This window comes from Brienomyrus brachyistius, chromosome 4 (assembly GCF_023856365.1).
Source record: "Brienomyrus brachyistius isolate T26 chromosome 4, BBRACH_0.4, whole genome shotgun sequence".
In the NCBI taxonomy this organism is placed as follows: Eukaryota; Metazoa; Chordata; class Actinopteri; order Osteoglossiformes; family Mormyridae; genus Brienomyrus; species Brienomyrus brachyistius.
In genome coordinates, this window is record NC_064536.1 from 4,362,102 (window position 1) to 4,386,688 (window position 24,587).

Consider the following 24,587-nt stretch of genomic DNA (forward strand, 5'->3'; position numbering starts at 1 on the left):
TGATATTATAATCACGTTACACAGACAAAACCAACATTATCATTAATGCAGGGTAATTTTAAATAGGAATACATGGGTCAAATTAATTTTCCAATACAGAAAAAAAATTAAGTGGACACTTAGATGTAATAATTAAGAAATAATTTGTTTTAGGGTCCAATGTAAACATCAGTTTTCTTATAATATTAATATGATAAGAGTTTTTAATGATTAATGTTTATCAGAATACACACATAAATTTTCACTCAATCATGATCAGTTATACGTGATGCAGCTTTTCATTGGGAAAGAATTTGTTGATTATTATTCAGATCTGAAAGATTTTTCCAGAAGCCATTATTCACCCGAAGGACAGTTAGACCAGGCGGCAAACGCAAAGATGAAAACATTGCAGCTCCATAGGTATCGACTCCTCAGTCACCACGAGGCACGACGCAGCGACGCCTGAGCTAATGGTCCAGGGTTCCTGGAAACCGCAGCAGGTGGACGTCGGACCCGGCCGAAGGCTTCACAGCGGACGCTGGCGAGCAGCATCTCCAGGAGGGAGAAGCGAAATGGTTCCTGCGAGTAGAGGAAGTGAAGGAAATCAGGCCTGAAATAGGTTTTTGATCATCATCTCCCTTCGCCCGTGACCTACAACATTCCTTGGCAGTCAGGACAAACTTCGGAGAGGCTAAACAGAGGCCGACCTCGCAAAACTGTCAAAAAACACATTGCGGAAGGATCATCGGGGGCTATTTCACTGACAGAGCTTCATGGTACAGTCCTGCTCCCCCAACATCTGCCATGTAGATCTTTGAATCAGGACTCACCTCTATACCCAAGGGATGCCTTCTTCATCTTGCTCGCTGTGTCAGAACAGCAGCTTTTCTACCATCATCTGTATCCGTGGTGCTACGTAGATCAGCCAGGATGGCAAAGTGGTCTTTATGCTTCCATTCATCTGTATTTTGTGCAGATTGAATAATAAGGCAATAACAGCCTCAACAAAAGTTCAGGTCTGCAGTCCAACCCAACCAGGGCCCAACAGGCCCAGACAAAGTATTGGGTCTTGGATCAGGTCTGGATCAGTCATTTATGGTCATTTTCTAGCTTGGATCAGGTCTGGGTCAGTCATTTATGGTCACTTTCTGGCTTGGATGAGGTCTGGGTCAGTCATTTATGGTCACTTTCTAGCTTGGATCAGGTCTGGGTCAGTCATTTATGGTCATTTTCTAGCTTGGATCAAGTCTGGATAAGTCATTTATGGTCACTTTCTAGCTTGGATCAGGTCTGGGTCAGTCATTTATGGTCACTTTCTGGCTTGGATCAAGTCCGGATCAGTCATTTATGGTCACTTTCTGGTTTGGATCAGGTCTAGGTCAGTCATTTATGGTCACTTTCTAGCTTGGATCAAGTCTGGATCAGTCATTTATGGTCACTTTCTAGCTTGGATCAGGTCTGGTTCGTTCATTTATGGTCACTTTCTGGCTTGTATTAGGTCTGGGTCAGTCATTTATGGTCACTTTCTGGCTTGGATTAGGTCTGGCTCAGTCATTTATGGTCACTTTCTGGCTTGGATCAAGTCTGGATCAGTCATTTATGGTCACTTTCTGGTTTGGATCAGGTCTGGCTCAGTCATTTATGGTCACTTTCTGGGTTGGATCAGGTCTGGGTCAGTCATTTATGGTCACTTTCTGGCCTGGATTAGGTTTGGGTGAATCCTTTATGGTCACTTTCTGGCTTGGATCAGGTCTGGGTTAATCATTTATGGTCACTTTCTGGCTTGGATCAGGTCTGGGTCAGTCATTTATGGTCACTTTCTGGCTTGGATCAGGTCTGGGTTAGTTATGTTTGTTTTTTCAGTGTGCAAATCACTTTTTGCGCCTGCTGGGTCCTTCGCTCGTTTGCACTTTCCATTCCAGCCCCAACACTCCACCTCCCCCCCCCCCTTCTCTCTCGCCCACCAGCTACCTAGCTAGTATCCCACTAGCAATGGAAGAAATACAGCAAAAGCTCACAATTGTCTCCATATATGCGTATGATTAATATTTCCAAAATTTCAGGTTCAGGTCCAGTTTAGCTTTTAGACTTGCTAGCATTATTGGGGCCAGATTCAGGGTTCAGGTACGAGCCGCCTTGAGCTTTAATTTCAGGCCTGGACAGGATTCTTTTGGGCTCCATGGTTCACTGAGACCCTGTACTGGGTAAATAACATGGACACTGGCTGGGTCCAGTGCTGGTTAAAGCATATGTGGTACCCTAGGCCAGTTCCACCGCCGCCACTCCCAGCAAAATACTGCCCAGTTTCATTTGCTCTTCAGTAATGGGGAGGTGAGGCGCCAGTTTAAGTCCCCAAGCGACCGCATATGTTGGCTATAGGGTTGACCAGACCTGCATGGATGGATGAAGGCTTTCCATTTGAAATAAAATACTGATCGGCCACGGGGTAATACACGTTGAAATGACTTCACTTCACGGGTAGCTTTTAACCAAATGAACCAACACAAATAATAACCTGATGCTGACATATCAGGTGTTGATGGCGTCCAGCATCGCGGTACTTTAACCGGGGCTCTCAAATCTCCGCAGTGCCACAGCCGGCCTCCAGGGCGGAGACACAGGGGTGTCCGTATCGCGCTAACACGTTTCCTCACCGCTGCCTTGGCAGCTCAGCCGCGTCTGGCGAAATGTGTGTGAGCGAAAAAGGAAGCTGTTTTTTTTTTTTTTTTTATCCCCGGGCTATTAAGCCTCTCATTCACAGAGGTGCGGGGTGTCCAGTGTCCACGCCGCTCTTACTTAACTCCCGTCCAAATGTGGAAAATCAATCTCTCTTGCCCAGAGCTTTACCTAAGCGAGAAGCATGCAGGAGAGGACCACTGCCAAGCCAGATGCGCTCAGCACTTAGAGTGATTAACGGTATTGGTGGAAAGGGCCGCGGTCCTGCTCTCACCTCCCTGTCAGACCCGTTTCCAGGACCCCCAAGAATACACTTTGGCTGCGGTTTCCATGGCAGGCTGGTTCTGTGGGGGGCACGGTACCGCCGCTTATATGTTACCCACCGTTCTGGGCGATTCTGGGATGTTTTTAAGAAGGGGGACTATAATTCATGGAGAAGGGGGTCCGCTTTGTCATTAGCCAATGATATGTTTAGAATTGGCGAGTGACACGAGAGGAGGTGCTGTATGGGCCAATCAGCTTTCAGCTCTGGCCAGTGTCCCTCTGGCCCCGCCTCTGTACTCATCCCTGCCGCTGTTGTTTGCCACTCAGGTCAGTGGAACCCCCCCTCCCTCCCCTGCATTAGCACTACCCATCCCAGTGGACTTTTTGGCCCAGCAAAATGGCCCTAATGGGCTCTCCTGCACCATTCCATCCTCCCATAAATTTCAATTGCAGGCCCAGTCCAAAGAACACCAGCTTTTTATGATTAAAGCGACAAATTCTGAGGGCTATGGTGGACGATAGCGGCACAGAATTAATGGAGGAGGGGTTTGCTAACAAATAAAAATAAATATGAGCATTAACGAGCAGGAACGAGTGCAGGAAAGCGGGAGGAGATTTTACGAGCCAGGCCGGTGTTCGTGATCCCGCTTCCTGTTAAATCAGGGCCCCCAGCCACTTTACGTAATCGCCGCGGCCCTCGAGTACGATGTCAAGGAGCCGAAAACATGACGGCAACGGCGCCACACGCTGGCTGCTCGCCAACGTGCACCTGCGCCCCTGGCAGCTCGGCACGCATCCCGCATGTAGAGGGGCCGCACCTGCCGTGCATTAATCTCCACTGCGCCCCCACTGGACCCCACGCCCCCAGTCCCCCCTGCCCAGCCCGTTCGGTTCTTCGACAAAAAGCAGGCCCATTTCGGAGAAATGCAAACAAATGAATTAATTTAATGGGCCTCCCCCGCCCCCGTTAGTGAAAGCGAAGGTGGCTGAGGTGGGGTCCCTCTCCCCACATGTTAGGGAGCTTTTTGGCAGGGCTGTGTTTTGGCTGGGGTATCCCAGCTGACACCACCACCCCCCCTCCCCCCAAGCTTTCGCTCCCTTTTCAGGGTGCTGGCTATGGTTCGAGGCCTCACCTGCGATCTTCCTCCCAGCGGCGTTCTGATGTTTCCCAGCATGCAATAAAAAGCTGTGTGAGCCCAGATTATGTATATCTATCATAGCAGTGCCCCCCTCCCCCCACCCATTTAAGCTTAATGTAGGGGGAGCATTTTCCCCGCATGTTGCCGTCAGGTCAGGTTCTAAATAAGTGGAGTTTTGTGGATCTGTTTAGAGGCAGGGGTGGCATGGTGGTACAGTGGTTAGCACACCTCTGGGACCCGGGTTCAAGTCTCCCCCTGGGTTACATGTGTGTGGAGTTTGCATGTTCTCCCCATGTCGTCGTGGGGTTTCCTCCGGGTACTCCGGTTTCCCCCCACAGTTCAAAAACATGCTGAGGCTAATTGGACTTGCTAAATCGCCCTTAGGTGTGCATGTGTGCGTGAATGGTGTGTGAATGTGCCCTGCGATGGGCTGGTCCCCCATCCTCGGTTGTTCCCTGCCTCGTGCCCATTGCTTCCAGGATAGGCTCCGGACCCCCCGCAACCCAGTAGGATAAGCGGTTTGGAAAATGGATGGATGGATGTTTAGAGGCAGACATCTAAGTGATTTTTTTTTTTTTTACGGACAGATACAGACGCTCCTCTACTTACGAAGCAGATGCGCTCCAAACGGCCGATCGCAACTTAAAATGTTCGTTAGTTGTTATTCAACATCATTTTAAGGGTATACGCAAGGTCAAAGACCTAGGATGCTGGGAGTACGCACGCTACGCTGCTGCGTGGCAAGAGTAGCGGCCAGAAGTTGTACGGGAGTCCAAGGAACAAACTTACAGTCCTCTTCGTTCGTATGTTTGAAAGTTCTTAAATTTGTAAAAAGAAGAGCGTCTGTACAAACTATTTCAATGCAGTGTACTTCCTGTAGGCACCTATAATGATTTGAGGGCATCTACAACTTTCTAACAAGACAGAGACAAAGACTGCAGGTTTTATTCCTTCCCCCTCTGAATACACCAAATTTTAACATCTTTATTCATTTTATTAATTACTTGTTGAAAAAAGCAAGACTCCGAATTTTGTCCTAGCAATCCACCAGCTATCTAACTTGTGAAAGCCACAGTCTAGGGGCGATTCTAGGATGTTTTAAGGTGGGGGGGAGGCATAAGAGGAGCAATAATTCATACAGAGGGGCCCATCAATGACATGGTGAGTGAAAGGGGAGGCAGCCAATCAACGTTCAGCTGCAGCCAGTGCCCCTGTGGCCCCGCCCCTGTATTCGTCCTTACTGCAGTTACTTCTCAAGCAGTTTTTGGACGAAAACCAAAAAATGTCACTTCCTAACCTTTGCGGGGCCGGCAGTGACAGAGGACTCCCAGCTCATTCCTGGCAGTCTGGGTAGGCGGGCACTTGGATTATTTTCCCCAGTAACACAAAACAGGAGGCTCCTAAATCCTTCATAATGAATATCCGTTATTGTAAACAGCGCACAGGCCTGAGGGCGATGTTTGTGGAGTAGAAACCAGTGGCTGCGGATGAAAGTGATTCTCGCTGAAGCTGCGGCTTTCAGCAGCAGTGTTATCCGACTCTGAGGGCACCACCAGGGGGACAGTGACCTCGGAGGACTACAGGCCCAAATGTCTGATAAGCTACAGGGAGTGTGTGGCCAACGTATTGTGTCCCTAGTAGGTATTTAGAGGAGAATGATTAATGGTTACAGGCGCAAGGCAGAAAAGTACCAATCACAGGGCTCCAGGCTATCACCACCCTACATAGGACAAGTGGGTATAGAAATTAGTGGATGGATGGGTGGATAGATGGATGGATGGATGACTTATCTGTCAAAGGGCATTATCTTATGTTAATCTGTTTTCCTGTCCAAGGAAACTGGACTGATCACTATCCATCTGTCAATCCATCCATCTTCTGTCTGCTATTCCTGACCAGGCTCGTGGATACTGGACTGATTTCTCTATTTGAAAATGATTATTTTTCTTTGGCTTTGCATGACTTGTGGAATATGCTGACAGATGTTAAGGCCATTCAGTTCTTTACCTTACTTGCCTTTGCTGTACAATAAACACAAGAGCAAATATCCTTTTTCCTCTGCTGGGGAACTGGATGATCCAAAAAAGGTTTTTTTTTTTTATCAGTAAATTAGCAAGAAGGAGAATCCCTGCTGAAGTTGCATATCCTTCCAGTCTAGACAATGAGAAAGACGGCCCACGATGCCAGAACTCATGGCTCCTGTTCACTATTCCTCTCATCCTCCATCATCGCGGCTGACATGTTTCTCTAACCCAGTGGACATTCTGAAAAACACCTGTCAGTCCTGCAGTGCAGAATGGTGCAGGTGTTCATACGAGGCGAGGGGTGGGACCACACAGCAGAGGGCTGGAGAGTTTAATACATCACAGGATCACTGACAATAACTATACATCATATTTTAATCCTGCAAATTCTTTTGCTGGGTTTATCTCTGGATTTCATTAAATATGACAGGAAATAGTACATATCGGGTTTGGGAAGTATAATCAACCATTCTGACAGCTCTGAGCTGATGCAAACCCAACTGTGGTCTGCTTAGATCAGGATTGTGAACATGAATCAGATATTCCTCCAGGAGTGTAGAAGAATAATAGTAATGATAATAATAATAATAATAATGACACTGTATTGATCCCCAGGGGCACCTATGCCATCTTGTTCTCCAAGAGACAGACAGACATGTAGGTGAGAGCAAGTGTGGCGGTTTAGGCCCCACAGATGTGACTATTCAGCCGAGGCTCGAACCGGCGACCTTCACATCACAAGCACAGAGGCTTAGCCCATACTGTGTCTGTCAGGCACGTTCATCGATTAATATCAATTAGTTAGGTGATTAGTTAATAATAATCCACTGAATAATTGACTGACCCCCAAGTGCTTGGTTTTTGGCCAGTTTTCAGAAAATAAATATTGAATTTGCATGAAACGCTTATTAACAGAGGTGGAGATTTCAGGTCCAGAAAGTACAAATCCAAACCAGGATTTTGTTTCAACCAACCAGTTGAGTTACTCTGTGACTGTGACTCTTAATGCTCAACTGGTTGGTTGAAACAAAATCCTGGTCTGGATTTGTACTTTCTGGACCTGAAATCTCCACCTCTGCTTATTAGCATAATGGTGTATAATTGGACACATTTAATAACTGTCATCACTGAAACAGGTTTAGGTTTTCTTTCATTAAAATTACTACAATAAAATGACTTACATCCATCCAAATCGTTGTGTCTTCATGATGTTTGCTTCAATCAGACAGCACAATAATCACGTCACAAATCTTGTGATTTATTCCATTCAAATTTTACACCCGGCTACAGCCGATTAAACAAATCCGTGGCCTTAAAAAGTCGCAGCCAGAGCCTGTGGTCATTTAGGAAGTGAAAGCCGATCAGCTGGCCATTGTGATTGGAGAACAGTAAAGTACACGTAGCCTAACACAGGGTGTCCCAATCCCTTTTTTGGGGACCCCCTGAGTGGCTAGGTTTTCCCAGACTGCCAGACTGTCCACATTTGAGCAAAAACGTGAACTATCTGAGGGTTTCCCTGGAGCCGGCTGGGAAACACTGGCTTGGCAGAGTTACATGCAGGGAAGTGACAGGTGTAGAGGGGCGATGAGAGCGCTGAGGACGTGGGCGGGGCGACGTGCCAGTCTTTTCTCCTACCTGTCAACGGCCCCTGAATAACTCAATAACCCAGAGCGGAGGGGCATCGCTACGTGACTGTCGGCCTCTCCTCCTCGTACCACGGGCCTCTATCAACATCCAACCCCGCCGCAGCCAAAGTAATTCGCAGGGGAAGGAAAACAAGAGAGACGACGGGAGGAATGCAAACGCTGGCCCAGCTGCGCTGAAGCGCCCCACGCACTGCCACAACACGGCACAAAGCCTGCCTCTGTCACCACAGAGAAATAACTGTTCTTAGCAAAAAGGTATTTCTGAAGGATCGCGGCGTTTTGATTCTCCGTTTCGCTCGGCTGAATTGGAAGAATTTTATTATGACAGACCATCACGTATGCAGCGATACCTACACTCAGTGGAGAGTTTATTAGGTACTTGTTAACACAAACAGCCTGCTTCTACAAACAGCGAATGATATGTTCGGCACGTAGGCAGGGTCAAGAGATTCAGTTACTGTGCGGCTAACCGGCAGAACGACTAAGTGATCTGATTTTGAACACGGTTTGTTGTTGCTATCGGGCCTTTTGTTCCAGCATCTCAAACCACCACCCTCCTGAGACATTCATGCACTACACTATGTAGAGTTTACAGAGAACGTGTTGAACAAAAAACATCCAGTAAGTAAAATTTCAGTGGCTAAAAACACCTTGTTAATGAGAGACGAACGGGAGGATGGCCAGACTCGTTAAAACTAATCAGGAACTTGTTTCCCTCGGAGTGGTCCTGGAGACAAAAGGGGATTCTACCCAGTACTAGTAGTTGTACTTAAGAAAGTGGCCACTGAGTCTATAATATGTATTTTAAATACCAACTGAAATTGTTTTCAATGTATGAATTTATAAAAGCACTCAATTAATGTCATCCAGATTTAGGAACTCAATGAATCACAATTCAGAGTACTTCTATTAGCTGGTGGCCAAATTTTTAATTCTAGAAAGTACAAAACAGAAGTTCAGTCCAAATCTTCCAGAAAATTCTACTCTTCCTGTGTTATTGCAAGTTCCTAATATTGTCTTTGCTAAATGACTGATTCTCAAAGGCCATTCAATGAATCATCAGCAATATAAGCTAGCAGTGAGGTTTCTATAGCATTTGGGGTCCTTTGGGAGATTTTGTCTAGAGGAGAATGGCTGTTGGCTCCGAAGGATCCGCATGAATATTCAAATCTCCTGATTATCCCGAATCATACCCTACTACTCAGCCAGCACCAATGACCCACCTTTTTTGTAGAGAAGCATTTTGTTAGAGGTCAGATCCACTGGTCAGCTCTGCAATTATTTTCTCCTCCCAGAGGACGGCACAATCACCGGGATGCCTTCGATAATGCCATCATCTCCTTCCCCTTTCATGACGTTGGCAGGATCGGTCCGGAATAGATCCGGGAGTACCCACCACAGACCCCAGGTTTCAATTTCCTCGTCGGACCAATCCGCAAAGCCCCACTTATTGTCGCTTAAAAGAAGCACTTCCCAGCTTTCCCACCCTCCCCTCCCAATATCCATTCCGCTCTTGAATTGTGACTTAAGTCTGGCTTGTACCCACGCCAGTCTGGTAAGTGCTCAAAAGTCAACGGATTTACGCTCTCCTCCCCCCCAAATCTTAAGGGGCAGAACTTAGCCAACAAATGGGTAAATTCACACAAAATGCAGCCCCCCCCCCCTTTTTTTTTTCAAAATGTCTCCCCTTTTGTCAGGGGCTGGCATTCAGTTCCCAAGCCCCACTTGTGTGAGCTCTCAGCGACGGATCTGAAAGTGCCTTTCTGTTCGGCACGGTCCCCCTCGGATTTAATTTGGTGGGCAAACACCGTGCACAAAACCGGCGGGGGTGGGAATGCCGAGGTGGCCCACCGGCCTGCATTTGGGGGATGAGATTACGGCCGAAAATGGTTCACCTTGCTTCGGGGCCCCGAGACACTGGTCTCACACTGCCAGCACTCTGCTGATGATCTCACTTCCTAATTCCCAGCATGCAGTGCATATTGGACCAAAAATTCCGAATGAAGACCTAAAGGGTCTTTACTGACGGATATATATATGTTTGTTTGTCAGATCACACTGTTTAGGAAAGTGAATTACAAACAAAAGACTTCATACATCTTTACATGCAAAGAGATACAACATTTACATTTTTTCTTCCGTTTGCTATGCTTGAAGAACGCAGTGAAAATGTAATAAATTTGCATTAAATCTGAATGGTTGAGTAGATTAATCATTCAGCAGTCTGCACTAATGAACCTTGCCCTAAGTCTTCCTCCTATTTTTGAATGAGCCCAGCTGGAATTAACCCCACCCTACATGTTCGACGCTGTTAGTGAGGGCGGCAGTGGCGGGGCCGTCTCTGCGAATAGCTCGCTCGCGTGTGTTTTACTGGAGTATCCCTGCTCCTCTGGCTAGCCCCTAAGCCTTTGGAAGATCAGGCTTCATCGGAGCAGGACATTAAGATTCCACTGTCAGAATCCATATACATTTCAGTCTGCGTGTATGACGGCTCCCTTAAGCTCCTTGCTGAAGGCTCCTCGCATCTGGAATGTCTTTCTGACTGAATTACTGCCCAGCGGCATCTTGAACAGCCTCCGCCTTTCAGTAACTCGATACGCATCCTACACCGGTTTGTATTTCATTCGTCCTGCTAACCGCGGCAATTTTCGTAAAGCGTGCGCTCATCAGTGCGAACCACGACAGACAAGATAAGTTCGGTTTAAAGGTGAAATATGCTACATGTTTCCACACATAGATTATTTGTGAAACAGGAAAAAAAAATTAAATTCCCCCAAAACTGACAGCTGTCTGACCAAGATTTCTAGATGCAGAAATTTCAACTTTTCATAACTGTGGACTTAAAGTCGCCAGGATTTTGTAGGGTTTTATCCTTTTATTTATTTCAGGTCTTCAGAAGGTCAAAGAATAAAATAATAAAAAGCAGATTTAGCCTGGGAATCAAAAACCAATATGTATTTCAGAGCTAACTGTAGACCATCTCCATCACATAGGTGGAGATTTCAGGTCCAGAAAGTAAAATTCCAGACCAAGATTTTGTTTCAACCAACCTGTTGAGTACTCTGTGACTGTTTATGCTCAACTGGTTGGTTGAAACAAAATCTTGGTCTGGATTTGTACTTTACTTGCATAACAGCAGAGCAGAGGTGAAAATTTCACATCCAGAAAGTAGAAATCCAGACCAAGGTTTTGTTTTTCTGTTTTCAGTTTTGCTTTCCACCTCTGCCCTATAGGAATTTCACATCGTCGCTTTGCCGCCGTAGAGTTATGTCTATTTATAACCACTTCATATCATGCTTTATCATTCCATTGTGATGAACCGCGTCTGACTCCCCAGATCAATGTCATGAGAAGGTGCTTGTCCCAAGCCCCCCCCCCCATATTGTTATAATTTCTAACCCCTGTAAGGACAGTGGCCCCATGACCTTCATTCCGGTAGCGGCCCTGATGTTTGCGCAACTGTGGCCCCAGCTGCATCCCTGGACCGGACCCCTCCCCCGTGGCACTGGGGGTGGCGGGGATTATGCCGCCAAGCCGCTTGTCACCTCCCAGCTTCGGCTTCCCCTTCTGCCTTCCCTTTCTGCCTTCCCCTTCTGCCTTCCCCTTCTGCCTTCCCCTTCTGCCTTCCCCTTCTGCCTTCCCTTTCTGCCTTCCCCTTCTGCCTTCCCCTTCTGCCTTCCCCTTCTGCCTTCCCCTTCTGCCTTCCCTTTCTGCCTTCCCCTTCTGCCTTCCCCTTCTGCCTTCCCTTTCTGCCTTCCCCTTCTGCCTTCCCCTTCTGCCTTCCCCTTCTGCCTTCCCTTTCTGCCTTCCCCTTCTGCCTTCCCCTTCTGCCTTCCCTTTCTGCCTTCCCTTTCTGCCTTCCCTTTCTGCCTTCCCTTTCTGCCTTCCCCTTCTGCCTTCCCCTTCTGCCTTCCCCTTCTGCCTTCCCCTTCTGCCTTCCCCTTCTGCCTTCCCTTTCTGCCTTCCCCTTCTGCCTTCCCCTTCTGCCTTCCCCTTCTGCCTTCCCTTTCTGCCTTCCCCTTCTGCCTTCCCCTTCTGCCTTCCCTTTCTGCCTTCCCCTTCTGCCTTCCCCTTCTGCCTTCCCCTTCTGCCTTCACATTCTGCCTTCCCCTTCTGCCTTCCCTTTCTGCCTTCCCAAAAACATTTTTGTGCGAGGTGGGAGGGTGAGAGCTTGAGAGGCAGCAAAATGTATGTCCATCAACCTGGGGTGATTTATAATTTCACATTATCCGGCTACATTCTCAGAAACTCAAGACACTTAATGAGGTAAACTATACCTCCAGGGAGCCATGCTCTACAATCAGCAGATGGTAACCTACTGTCTTTTCAGTCAAACTGTTAGTTTAAATTCAAGGAATGGCTAATGAATACCATCCATCCATCCATCCACTTTCCGAACTGCTGTGTCGCGGGGAGTCCGGAGCCTATCCCGGAAGTAATGGGCAAGAGGCAGGGAACAACCCAGGATGGGGGGCCAGCCCATCGCAGGGCTAATGAATAACAATAAATCTGAAATCTTTCAATAAAGTTAGAATTATTAATAGGTCATCTCCTGGCCAAATACTGAGTCCTGTATAACCCTGTGAACTGTTTGCCTGTGCCTCAGCTAATCGCATTGCGCCGAATGGGGCGATTTCAGAGATATTGAATTATTCTACTAAATAAACGTGAAATCCGAGGCCCGGTTCTGTGCCAGGGCTTCAGCCTGGGTGCAATATCTCAGACGGGGGTGGAGGAGGGATGGAGCGGTGGCCTGTGCATCACACTCGGTTTACGTGGGGAGGATTTCCCAGCTGTCCATGGGATTAGGCCTCCATTACGCGATTCAGACACATGGGAGGGCGAGTGACCGCGGCGCCGCTGGGCCCAGGGAGAGGCGAGGTGTTAAGGCGGGATGGGGCGTGTCCCCCTACCCCATCGCTGACAGAGTACCGGGACGTCCCCAGGCGCGCATGAAGGAGAGAAAGACTGTCAGCTGCGTTAATACCTTCACCGCTAGCAGCCAGAACCCAAATGCAGACTCGCCTACTCCTTTGATGGATGAATGAATGGACGGACGGACGGACAGACAGACAGACAGACAGACAGACAGACAGACAGACAGACAGACAGACAGACAGACAGACAGACAGACAGACAGACAGACAGACAGACAGACAGACAGATAGATAGATAGATAGATAGATAGATAGATAGATAGATAGATAGATAGATAGATAGATAGATAGATAGATAGATAGATAGATAGATAGATAGATAATTTTGTAAATCCCTAAGGAAATTGCAGGGAATTTCAGTGGTTTTATTCTCTTTGTTTTGTCTTGGCTTGTTGTTGTTTACGTTGTTTACATTGTTTGGTTTGTTGTTTACTTCATTTTGGCTTGTTGTTGTTTACGTTGTTTGGTTTGTTGTTTACTTCATTTTGGCTTATTGTTGTTTACGTTGTTTGGTTTGTTGTTTACTTCATTTTGGCTTGTTGTTGTTTACGTTGTTTGGTTTGTTGTTTACTTCATTTTGGCTTGTTGTTGTTTACGTTGTTTGGTTTGTTTGTTTTGGCTTTATTTTGGCTCGTTATGTTTATTTCATTTTTGGCTTTACTGTGAGCCATACTGTTTGAAATATGAATATATAGCGCAAAACAGTGGTTGTTAACCCTAGCTCTCATTTTTCTTCTAGCCAAGCACTTATTTTTACCTTGACTGAGCTATTAAATAAGCAAATACCTCAAATAAAATTCTATTCTGTTCAAATTAATCTACAGTATAGATGTGCTGGTGAGAAAATATTTGTAGCTGAAACAAAGAACTTCATGCGCGGCGTGTCCGACGGCCCAGCACTGGAAACTATAGCCGAAGGATTAACACCACGAATTCCAAACAGTCCCCTGTCCGTTCTCGTGCCGGTCGCACACACGGCTGTCTGAAATCGCTCATCGGCGTGGGTAACCGCTGCATTTTTCACGGTATCCTTAGCCAGAATCAAGCATGCAGTATTTTCCGCGTCAATGTGGTTGCTCATGTTAAACCCTTGGAAAACTTACTCATATACTTCTCTTTTTTCCCTGAAATAGCGTGAAAAAGGGAGGGGTCAGTCGAAGGGAGGAGTCAAATTATGCAGGCGATTGCCTGGGCACAGTCAAAAGGGGCGATGCACCTCAACCGTGGGTAGCATCATCAGGAGTCATCAGCCCCTAGGATTATTATAGGAATTCATATCATATGTCCCATGATCCAAACCAGGATAAGTCGGTAGAATATGGTTGGTTGGTTGGATGGATGGATGGATGGATGTTATTAGGCAATAAAGAACAGTCATGTGGGCATATAGCTTCCACCGATAAAGAGGGGTGGCTGAAACTGCCCTATCTGGTTATCTGGTTTTGGCTAAAATTTTGGGTTTCTGGCTTACATGCAATATGCATTTTCATTTAAGGTGATCTTCATAAAATTTTAGTTCCTTTGTATGAGTGGGTGCTGCAAAATCTGCTTCTTATTGTCACTATTGGTATTTTTGATTTTATTTACATAGACTGAAACATGAGTGTGTGTGGGTGATGGTGTGGCTGTTGTGTATGAGTGACAGTGTTTCCCCATCTGTGAGGTCATAGATCGCTTTAGCTGGCTGTCGTGTATGGGTGACAGTGTTTCCCACATCTGTGAGGTCATAGATCGTATTAGTTGGCTGTTGTGTATGGGTGACAGTGTTTCCCCATCTGTGAGGTCATAGATCGCTTTAGCTGGCTGTCGTGCAGGACCTGCATGAGGTCGTGCTTGCGGTGCTTTTCCATGAGATTCCCCAGGCCGCACAAGTCCACTGAGTAATTATCCCATCAACCAATCACCTGGGACAAATCACACGGCTGATGTTCTCCATGGTTACCGTTGTGGTCGCATTTTTTGCATTCCCGCTGCGTCGTTCCATCAAGGCTGCTGATCACACCCTAATCTGCGATGTTTCACAGCTTCGTGTTCCGTGTGAATAAGAGTTAAGTGTGCCTGAGAGTTTGAGGGCATTGAGCACATTCATGTAAATTTGAAAATAAACTGTAGACTTCCTACTTTCCTAAAACATTTGTAAAAGATGTTGGGCTTTTCCCGAAAAAGAAAATGAGAAAGTAAAGTCTTCATGTAAATAAAGGATCCTTGGATCTGAACGGTAGAAGCATGAAAATGCGCAAAGGAACTATTAATCAATGCAGAGGGTAATACTCTAGTTTTTACAAGAAATACTGATAGCTATATTTTGTTAATTTTTTTTCTAGGAAGATTACAGGATTTCCTTTGCTCTTTAGACTAAGTTGGTCACCACTCCTGTTTCCCCTCTTGGCGTGATCTGCTGTTCCTGATATGATCAAAAATATTCATGCATAGCTCTAGTGGAAATATTTTACTTTGTAAGTTTCGATAAATGGTGTAAGACTGTGCCTACATTGTATAACATTTGGTGAAAAATTATTGTAATCTGTAGCCATGTAATTATGGTTCAAACGGTTCTTTGTGACTTGGTACCACGCAAACAGAATCTTTGGCTCATAATAATACGCACTAAAGGGATTTCGTTTGTGGTGCCATTGTTTCAAAAGTGTCGCGTTTAATTACTCTTGGTTCAGTCAACCTGATTCTTGGCTCATTGGTAATCATCCCAGTAGCATGTTCAAAGACTTGCATTATTACAAAAAGGACGCATACGAAGGTGGTGTCGGAGAGGTGGATGTTGTCCAAGTTCGGAACAATGCTGGACAATGCCTCCCACCCACTCCATGATGTGCTGGCCTGTCACAGGAGCCCGTTCAGTGAGAGACTAATATTACCCAAAATGCACCACTGAACGTCACAGGAAATCAGTCCTGCCTGTGGCAATCTCTCTGTACAAGTCCTCCATCTAAGCAGAGGTATACACAGCAGCAACTGGATTTACACCCTTAACATAACAAAGGCAGTATGATAAGAGTGGAATCTCAATTCAACTTTATCTATAGTCAATTTCTGCAATATATTAGCATGTTTATTTATTGAGTTATTGCATTATTAGAGCTGTTTGTAATATTCTGTAATTTGTAATATATTGTACTATTTAATATTGGTATTTTAACTTGTTGATTACTTTCTTACTGTCCTGGAGCAAATGTAGCCACATAATTTCCTCGGGGATTAATAAAGCATTCTGATTCTGATATATCTGTCGCCCTTCGTGACAGAAGCTACGTTTCACGTCCCATCCTGTTTTTCGATGCAAGCTGTTTTTCTGCATTAGTTCTAGCTGGTGTGCCAACACAAATCACGCCATGCCAATTATCAAAACTGTGGAGAATTTGCCTACTTGTTTTGAAGCGTTAGCATGATTTATGGAAAAGGCCTAGTAACAGCATACCAATAAATATGAAAGAGTAACATCTGGCATAGTGGATTCTAAACGATGTGTGTCACTGCCGTGACATTCGGTGAAAAGTTTCCGTGAGTAAATTTTTTAGCTGCTGCTCTTGTTTTACCATATTTCACCATCCTAACTTGATGTTACATTATTAGTGAGCATTCTCATGCTCAGTAGAGGACGTACTTAAAGAACACTTGCACAGGATTCTTAAAATTGATAAAAGATGATCTGAAGGAAAATATCCTTTTAACGTTCTGGAAGATCAGCGTCTTACTACTGAGTTGCTTTCATAGCAACAAGGTAAGTTACATTTTTCATGGATTTTGTGTGCTGATATTTTTTGTTGGTGCCCCCCCCCCCCCTTACTTTGTACCCTTTGATTTTTGAGACTGGCTCCCACTTCACTGGATAAGCATTTATGGAAGATATTACAGCTCGTTCATTGTTAAAAAAATAAAACCTAAGCGCAAAGTGAGTGCCGGCAGAAGGTCATCTCGTGTTCTCTGGGATTCCTGTGAAAACGCTGAAACTTATAGCCTTTGGGAATGTTTGGCTGCATTTCTCACGAAGATAGAGCTAAATCACGTTTTCAGTACCACCAATTATTCCTTTATTTCTAGTTTTGTCACTAGCGCCCTAATGTAGCAACAATGGGACTGAAGCACATTCAAATTTGAACATAATTTTCACAAGTATCTTGTGATTGATTAAGCGTAAAATGGTCCAGGTAACTAAATTCAGACAGACAGACTGAACTCCCCTTACAACATACCATCCTATTGGCATTAAATTAATCAGGCAAATGCTCGCTAGCATGTGTTAATGTCTGCCCCTTTACAAAGACCACATGTCTATAAAAAATGGGTTTTTTCGGTGCCGAGCATTTTAATGCCACGTTATAAATTTGAGGTGCTTACGTTGGCCAACGGTGTGTGTGGACAAGCAGGGCAGCATTCTTGGGGTTACCTCAACAGCCAATGTAAAAATAGGTACAACGTAAACACTAAGCTGTTCTCTCGTCCTTAGAGTGTCAGCTATGGTGAAATGCACAGGAAAAAAAACTTGTTCAACCCTCATTATGAGCAATAGCTCTACCTAATCACACAATAATTAGCACAACGTTAGCCAAACCCATGTGAAGTGTGGTGCATCCATACATCCATTTATCCATCTATCTAAGTTTCATGCCTACCTATAGAGGGATGTGGTGAGCCTGCAATCTATCCCAGGAATCACAAGGCATGAGGCTGAGGCCACCCTAGATGGGATACCAGTAAGTGTGGTATAGTCACATGTATATTGTGGTGCTAGTCCATATATATATTTTTCTAGGTTGAAAGTGCACTGTCTAGCCCTTCTAGGATGAAAGTGCACTCTCTAGCCCTTCTAGGTTGTAGTCTATCCGTCAGTGAAGGAAGAACCTGTTTCCTTTTGCAATTTACCCTTTTTCTGTCCTTTTAACATATTGTGAAGTATTCTATATTTGTCTATATTTGTTTGCTAGAGGTTACCTCAAAGAGTAACAGACACACAAGTTTGTAATGAGGGGATTTTGTTTGCCGAAAGGTAATATGTGTAACTCCTGAAAGTGGAAACAGTACCATGGTAAACGCTCCAGTTTCTCATACACATTGAGACTTTCCCTCTGAGTATCAAGAACAAAACTGCAAGAAAAGTCCATATCCTTCTTGCATCAAGGCATCCAGAAAATAATAGATTTCCAAATCCAGTCTTTCATAGACCTAACTTCAAAATACTCATCAATACTGCATTAACCAGTGCGTTAGTACCTGCTTTGCATTAGCAATCTCGTCCTTTAGTTTGGATTGAATTAGCAATCAGTAGCATTGCAGGTACGCCAGTATGCAGAGACAATGCAAAAACCATAAAGCTGATATATTTTTGCCGTCTTTCATTTTGTCATCGGCATTTAATAGCATCAGGAGATTCTTGCACGTAAAATGTCTTTTTGACCTGTATGTGCTTCCCTTGACCCATATGTGCACATAAGTAGGATGAGCAGATGTTGCGGGGAGGTGAAATCAGCAAGGGGGTGTTTATTTCTACTGCACACATCATGGCGCTCATTCATTTTCTCCCACTGGATGAGACCCGTTCACTGGAGTTGCCGCTTTCCAACCGACCTCCTGCTAGAGTCTTCAGCTCGTTTCTCTCCTCTTACGAGACCCCGATGAATAATGGAACTACAGAAGGTATTTCCTTTTTTAAATAGAATATGTTAAGTGCTGGGCTACGGCTGGCAGGCTTACTGGGGCACTGCTTTTCCCGGTGAAAAGCTGGCTGAGCATGTCCGAGTCTGTCGGAGTTCGTCGATGCCCGTCAGAGAGCGTCAAAGCTCACCGGCGCCCCCTAGGACTGCCAGGAGTCCATGCTGCTGTGTTCGCCCTCATCAACTGACCTCAACTATGGGATCTCGAGGGCTTCCCTTTCCATGCTAGAATGTCCACTAATGATGAAAACATCCACCATATTTATATTTATGGATTAGCTTGTTTATTTGTTTTGGTTGTATTTTTTGCACAAGGAATAATTTGACTTGGGCCCATTGCGTGTAAAAAGATTTACGATCCATTTGCCAAAACGCTTTGTCCTCATATTCTTATGGTGTACTGTAATAATAAAATACTGTTAAGCCTAAATCAATATTGATCATCTAGTTTCAATGTCCACTGATTAAATTCAGGTTAAGAACAGTTTATTGAAACGTTACTCCCTCCTGTTATTTTACTAAACAAAACCAAAGAAAGTTTAAACTAAGCATAATCTTTATATTGAATAGATAATGAAACGTGCATCATATGCAATGTCGTAAAAATGATGGTGTTCATTTTTTTTCAGAAGACAATGAGATATTTACTGATGTAGCTCTGATGAGATGTGATATAAGCAATACAACGTGATGATGACCCAATATTCTCAAAATAGAATTATTGGATTGTACAAGGGCTAAACAAAACAAAAGAAAATAATAATAAACTAATATCAAGGACCTAATAAAGCGTATGGCCTCACTTTGCTTTCAAAACAGCTTCAGTCCTTCCTGCAGTAAAGTCCTGAACTGCATGTGGTGGGATATCGGGTCATTTTTCAAGAAGAAACGTCTGCAGGGATGAAGGTGCTGGAAATCCACTTTGCACTCCGAGCTCCAGAACTTCCCATAAAGTTTCACTGTTTAGATCTGGTGACTGGGGAGACCGTGGAATCCATTTGACTTCTCCTTGGTGTTCATGAAACAGCCCTTGAATTTGTTTAGCAGTGTGTATGTGTGTATTATCTTCAAATATGGGAAAATCATTAGGGAACGGTGTTTGCGCTGCAGGGTGCACCTTGTCCTGTAAAGCAGCCTCATATTCCTTGGCTATTATACGGCCATGCAGAGCAATCTTGAGACCCAAAGAGTCCCACGAGATGACTGTGAATAGCATTATGGATCCCCCACATTGTGATTCGAAGGCATCCTTCCGCTTTTTCCAAGCAGTCGTAGTAAAAGACGGAATAGATGACTCATCAGAGTCGTTTTTTCCCTATTACTCAGGATTTTGTGCTCCTTACACCAGGTTATGCGTCTTTGCATGTCGTCCTTGAACAGGGTCGTTTTCTGAACGATCGCCCTCCGCATAAATTCCTCCAGGTGTTGAGGTCATGCTTTTCTTGTGTTTTTAAACTCTCCAGTTTCATGTCTGCCTCTTCCTGTCCATGAGCTTCAATCCGTGATCACCATTCCTCTGCCAGTTCAATGTGCTTCGGTGTCTATAGTCATGGCTTTAAGACGGTTCCACTTGAAACTTGCATCTCAGGAACCAAACACTTAAACTCTGTTGGACTTTACATGTGTTTCTAGCTGCCTTTGTAATGGTCTTGTAATCGATTCAATAGTCCTTCTTCATGTGGTGTATGCCTTGTAGCTCCATACTTAAGAATGATACTGATGCAAAACACCCAATTCCAAGACTTCTTCCTTTACAAGAATCTCTTCCGAGACAAGGCTTGCACTTTATCCATGATATATCTGACCGCGGCTTCTTAGTGCTGACCATACCTGTGATCCCACAATGATCTCCACACAAATTTAGCAGACAGTAATGCTTTACTTCCACCTAGGCCGTGCGATAAATTTGCCTCTCGGTAGGTATCTGAATCCACAGCAAAGGGGGCAGACAGAACAGTGGTAAAGATTTCAGGGCTGCCACTGCAAGTTTGTGTCTTCAAATTTCAGCTTTCTTGAGCCCCACGTGGCTTCAGGCCTTCAGTGAAGATCTCACCATGTAGATATGCCAGATTGCGTGAGGAGACTATGAAGAAATGCAACAAGTCAGTGGGTGAATAACAGAGCAGAACACGCAAACTGTCTTGGACCTGTAACTGCCGTCCACGAAATGCAGCATGTGGAATAGAAAGCCAGTTTCTCCATTTTTTTTCCAGTACGTCCATTTTGTGGGCAATAATATATAATCTAAGACAATGTTTTGACGGATGACTGTAAACAAAAGCAGTGGCCTAAGGCTGCCGATTGCCGGAGCGGGCCACCAAAACGGGCCCTCCGAATTGTTGTGTGAATAATGTGGTCCCTGTAACGCAGTCCCTGTAGGCTCACACGTGTTTTTATTCAGATCAGCCAGTTGTAAAGTGAATCGGTGTTGACAGTGCGCATTGAAGGAGAGAGCCTGCAATTTAGCACACCGTGTCGTTGTGGAAAAAGGCTGGAATGCGATACAGTTGGAGCCAAACATGGCTGTGGGTGTGTGATGGGGCCAGACACCAGCAATAATGCCGTGACGTTTCACAGCTACATCCACCGCAGCATCCCCCCCGCCCCTCCCCCCCCCATTATATCCAAGATATACAGTGTAATGTAGGTTTGTTTCTCCTCTTACACCACTGGTTTGCATTGTGAATGTCTCTAGCTTGTGTGTGGCAACCAGGCAGGCTCAACAACACATGTCAACAGGCTCAACAACACTCGTCAACAGGCTCAACAACACACGTCAGCAGGCTCAACAACACATGTCAACAGGCTCAACAACACATGTCAAGAGGCTCAACAACACATGTCAACAGGCTCAACAACACTCGTCAACAGGCTCAACAACACATGTCAAGAGGCTCAACAACACACGTCAGCAGGCTCAACAACACACGTCAACAGGCTCAACAACACTCGTCAACAGGCTCAACAACACATGTCAAGAGGCTCAACAACACACGTCAGCAGGCTCAACAACACACGTCAGCAGGCTCAACAACACATGTCAAGAGGCTCAACAACACATGTCAAGAGGCTCAACAACACATGTCAAGAGGCTCAACAACACATGTCAACAGGCTCAACAACACATGTCAACAGGCTCAACAACACACATCAAGAGGCTCAACAACACATGTCAGGAGGCTCAACAACACATGTCAACAGGCTCAACAACACATGTCAACAGGCTCAACAACAAATGTCAGCAGGCTCAACAACACATGTCAACAGACTCAACAACACATGTCAAGAGGCTCAATAACACATGTCAACAGGCTCAACAACACATGTCAACATGCTCAACAACACATTTCAACAGGCTCAACAACACATGTCAACAGGCTCAACAACACATGTCAACAGGCTCAACAACACATGTCAACAGGCTCAACAACACACATCAAGAGGCTCAACAACACACGTCAACAGGCTCAACAACACATGTCAACAGGCTCAACAACACATGTCAAGAGGCTCAACAACACATGTCAACAGGCTCAACAACACACGTCAACAGGCTCAACAACACACATCAAGAGGCTCAACAACACATGTCAAGAGGCTCAACAACACACGTCAGCAGGCTCAACAACACACGTCAACAAGCTCAACAACACATGTCAACAGGCTCAACAACACACGTCAACAAGCTCAACAACACACGTCAACAGGCTCAACAACACATGTCAACAGGCTCAACAACAAATGTCAGCAGGCTCAACAACACATGTCAACAGGCTCAACAACACGTCAGCAGGCTCCCAACACATTAAAAGCTCAAAACTTAATAATTTGATTCCAGCCAGCCTCAAGGTAAAGAAAAAAACATATAATTAATAAATGGACCATAGACGTGCAATAGTCTTGTCAAACAAGTAGCACTTAGTCTTTCCCAAAAAAGTCCTCTGGGACCCCCAGACAGTCCACATTTATTTCTCCCTACTAACTCCCAGCCAGTCAAGAACACAAATATCTGGTAAAGGTGCCCTTGGAGCAGGGAGGGAGAAAAAATGTGGACATCAGACTCCGAGGAATGGACTGAGAAACAATGATTTCAAAGTAACACTTCACTTAAAGTAGAGTGTTATTATCCATGTCAGGAAGGACACTTAGAGCTAGGAAAGGACCTGTACACAACTATTTCAATTAAAAGGACGTGGAAGCACTGAGTTCTTGCTGTGTGCTGATTGGTCGGTCTCCCATAAGCATGCACGTGTCACTAACGTTAATGAGAAGCAGCAGTATCAGTCTTTCAACAAAGGAAACAAACCAACTGAAGCATAAGAAGAACTGAATTATTTAGCCTTTCAGTTTTAAAGCATTTTGTAAAACCTGAAGTATCTAAAAGTGCACCCCCCCCCCCCTGACATGGACTGTCTGGTCACCCTACATAAAGTGCAAGCGGACCCAGCACTGCAATGATCCAGATTTACCTGCTGATGATGAGGCCGGCTTGTGGGAAGATACTGTGCGTTCTGATGCTTCATGACCTTCTAGCAGATTCAAGGGGTGAGAGCAGCTCGTGGGTGGGGTGGGGTTGGGGGGGGTGAGGTGAACATGGCACGACCGTGTTTGGCCCCAGCTTGGAAGAAAGAAAAGGAAATGGCTGCACATCAGACTGCTTTCAGTATTTTCTCATCTGTTCTCAGCCAACGCATCATCTAGAGACGAGACAGCTAGTTAATCACTGGAACGAGGTGGGGGGGGGGCGTAAACCTTACATCCTCACTCCAGCACGGCTGAAGAGGCAGAATCATCATCTGCCGCTTGGGAGACCCAGCGTCCCACTGACACGGAACCGGGGCGAGTTCTCTCGGCCACAGCGGTGACTTCTCGGACTTTTTCCCGGTCCACCTCTGCTGCTGTGCAACCTCGAGGTCTCCTGCTGAACTTTTCACCTCTAGGACCATCCAAATACCAAATACCGCCCCGCCAAAACCTCAGCAAAGTATAAGCAATAACATCCTCTTCTGTTGCGTGGGGCAGGAGGACTGGAAGGTCGGCGTGGTTAGGTAGGAAAGACGTACTGACTTTTTCTGCTGCTTTCAGCAGTTCTGCGCTACCCCGCAGAGGAAAGTCTCACGCTTTCATCGGCCGGAGCCCCCAGGCTGGCTGAGGCTGTGGCCTACAGGACGTGGGGCAGAAAGGAGGGAACGGGGCCACTTTTAAAATGTTTTATTTTTTTTTACAGTCCCTGCTCCAGTTGCGCCCACTTCCTCTATGGCAACAGCTGTCAAAACGTTGTAGGATTACAGCACACCACAAAGTTACGGCTTACATTTGAGCCTGGCACAGGGCAGGAAGTCGGGAGGGGCCGTGTGGGCCAGGCGGCTTCGGACACACCATTCCTCGGGGCATGGCGGGCGGGATCCAGGAGAGGAACAGCAAACAGCGAGGCCTTCTCCTTTAAGACTCGTAAGGGTCCTCCACGTGCAGGGGATATCGCAGGCTTCTGAGCATAACGTTCCTGGTATTAAAACAGATGTTCGAAGCTCCGTTTCAGTTTTACTGTCTGAAGTGAGGGTTTTTCTCTGTTTCAAGGGGTCGGGAGAGACCTGTTATCCCCGGAACCCAGAGAGGAGTGCTTGTCGTGAGTAGCTATATCCACAAAATAATAATAATAATAATAATAACAAAGGAGGAAAATAATTTTCTTACATTTTTATTATCATTGCAATGGAAAACAATTCTTAACATTTCATAGGTGACACGTATCATAGAAATATGCCAGGTAGCATTTCTTTATATTCGGATGGAGCAAAATGTGAAAATTGTACTGACATCACCGTACAGTCTGTAAAGCAGGACCAGGTGCGTATCTTCATTCCTGAAGAATAATGAGTCAGGGAGAAAGTCCATAATATGCGAAAAGCTTCGGCTTTTTGGCGGTTCAGTAAGTGCATGAGGACTTGTGTCCTTCAGGTTAAAATTTAACTGGGAGCAATTTCTATGAAAACAGCCCTTGACATTTGGCGTCTGCTAATGTGTTATCTGCCGTACCTATTCTAAAGGAGAATGACAATTAAAGCACTGTTTTTTCATAATGTGTGTGTGTGTGTGTGTGTGTGTGTGGTGTCTAAAAATCAGGAATAGGGACCAAAAGGGTACAGATCCTTAACATTTATTCAGTTGAATAAACTGCAAGTTTGGGGGGGAAAGGAAATAATTCTCTAATTTGAATCTCAGAAAATGTGCCAATCCTCTGGCATCACTCAAA

The 24,587-nt window shown here is 45.4% G+C and overlaps 1 long non-coding RNA gene across 1 annotated transcript; it reads right to left on the minus strand.

Moving 5' to 3' along the window:
• Positions 1-240: 240 nt before the first annotated feature.
• On the minus strand, positions 241-9,113 carry LOC125740634 (uncharacterized). Its single transcript, XR_007397720.1, has 3 exons — positions 8,955-9,113; positions 813-943; positions 241-561 (listed from the first exon to the last, which is right to left on the minus strand). It is a non-coding gene; the product is annotated as an uncharacterized LOC125740634 (long non-coding RNA).
• Between the last annotated feature and the right edge of the window lie 15,474 nt (positions 9,114-24,587).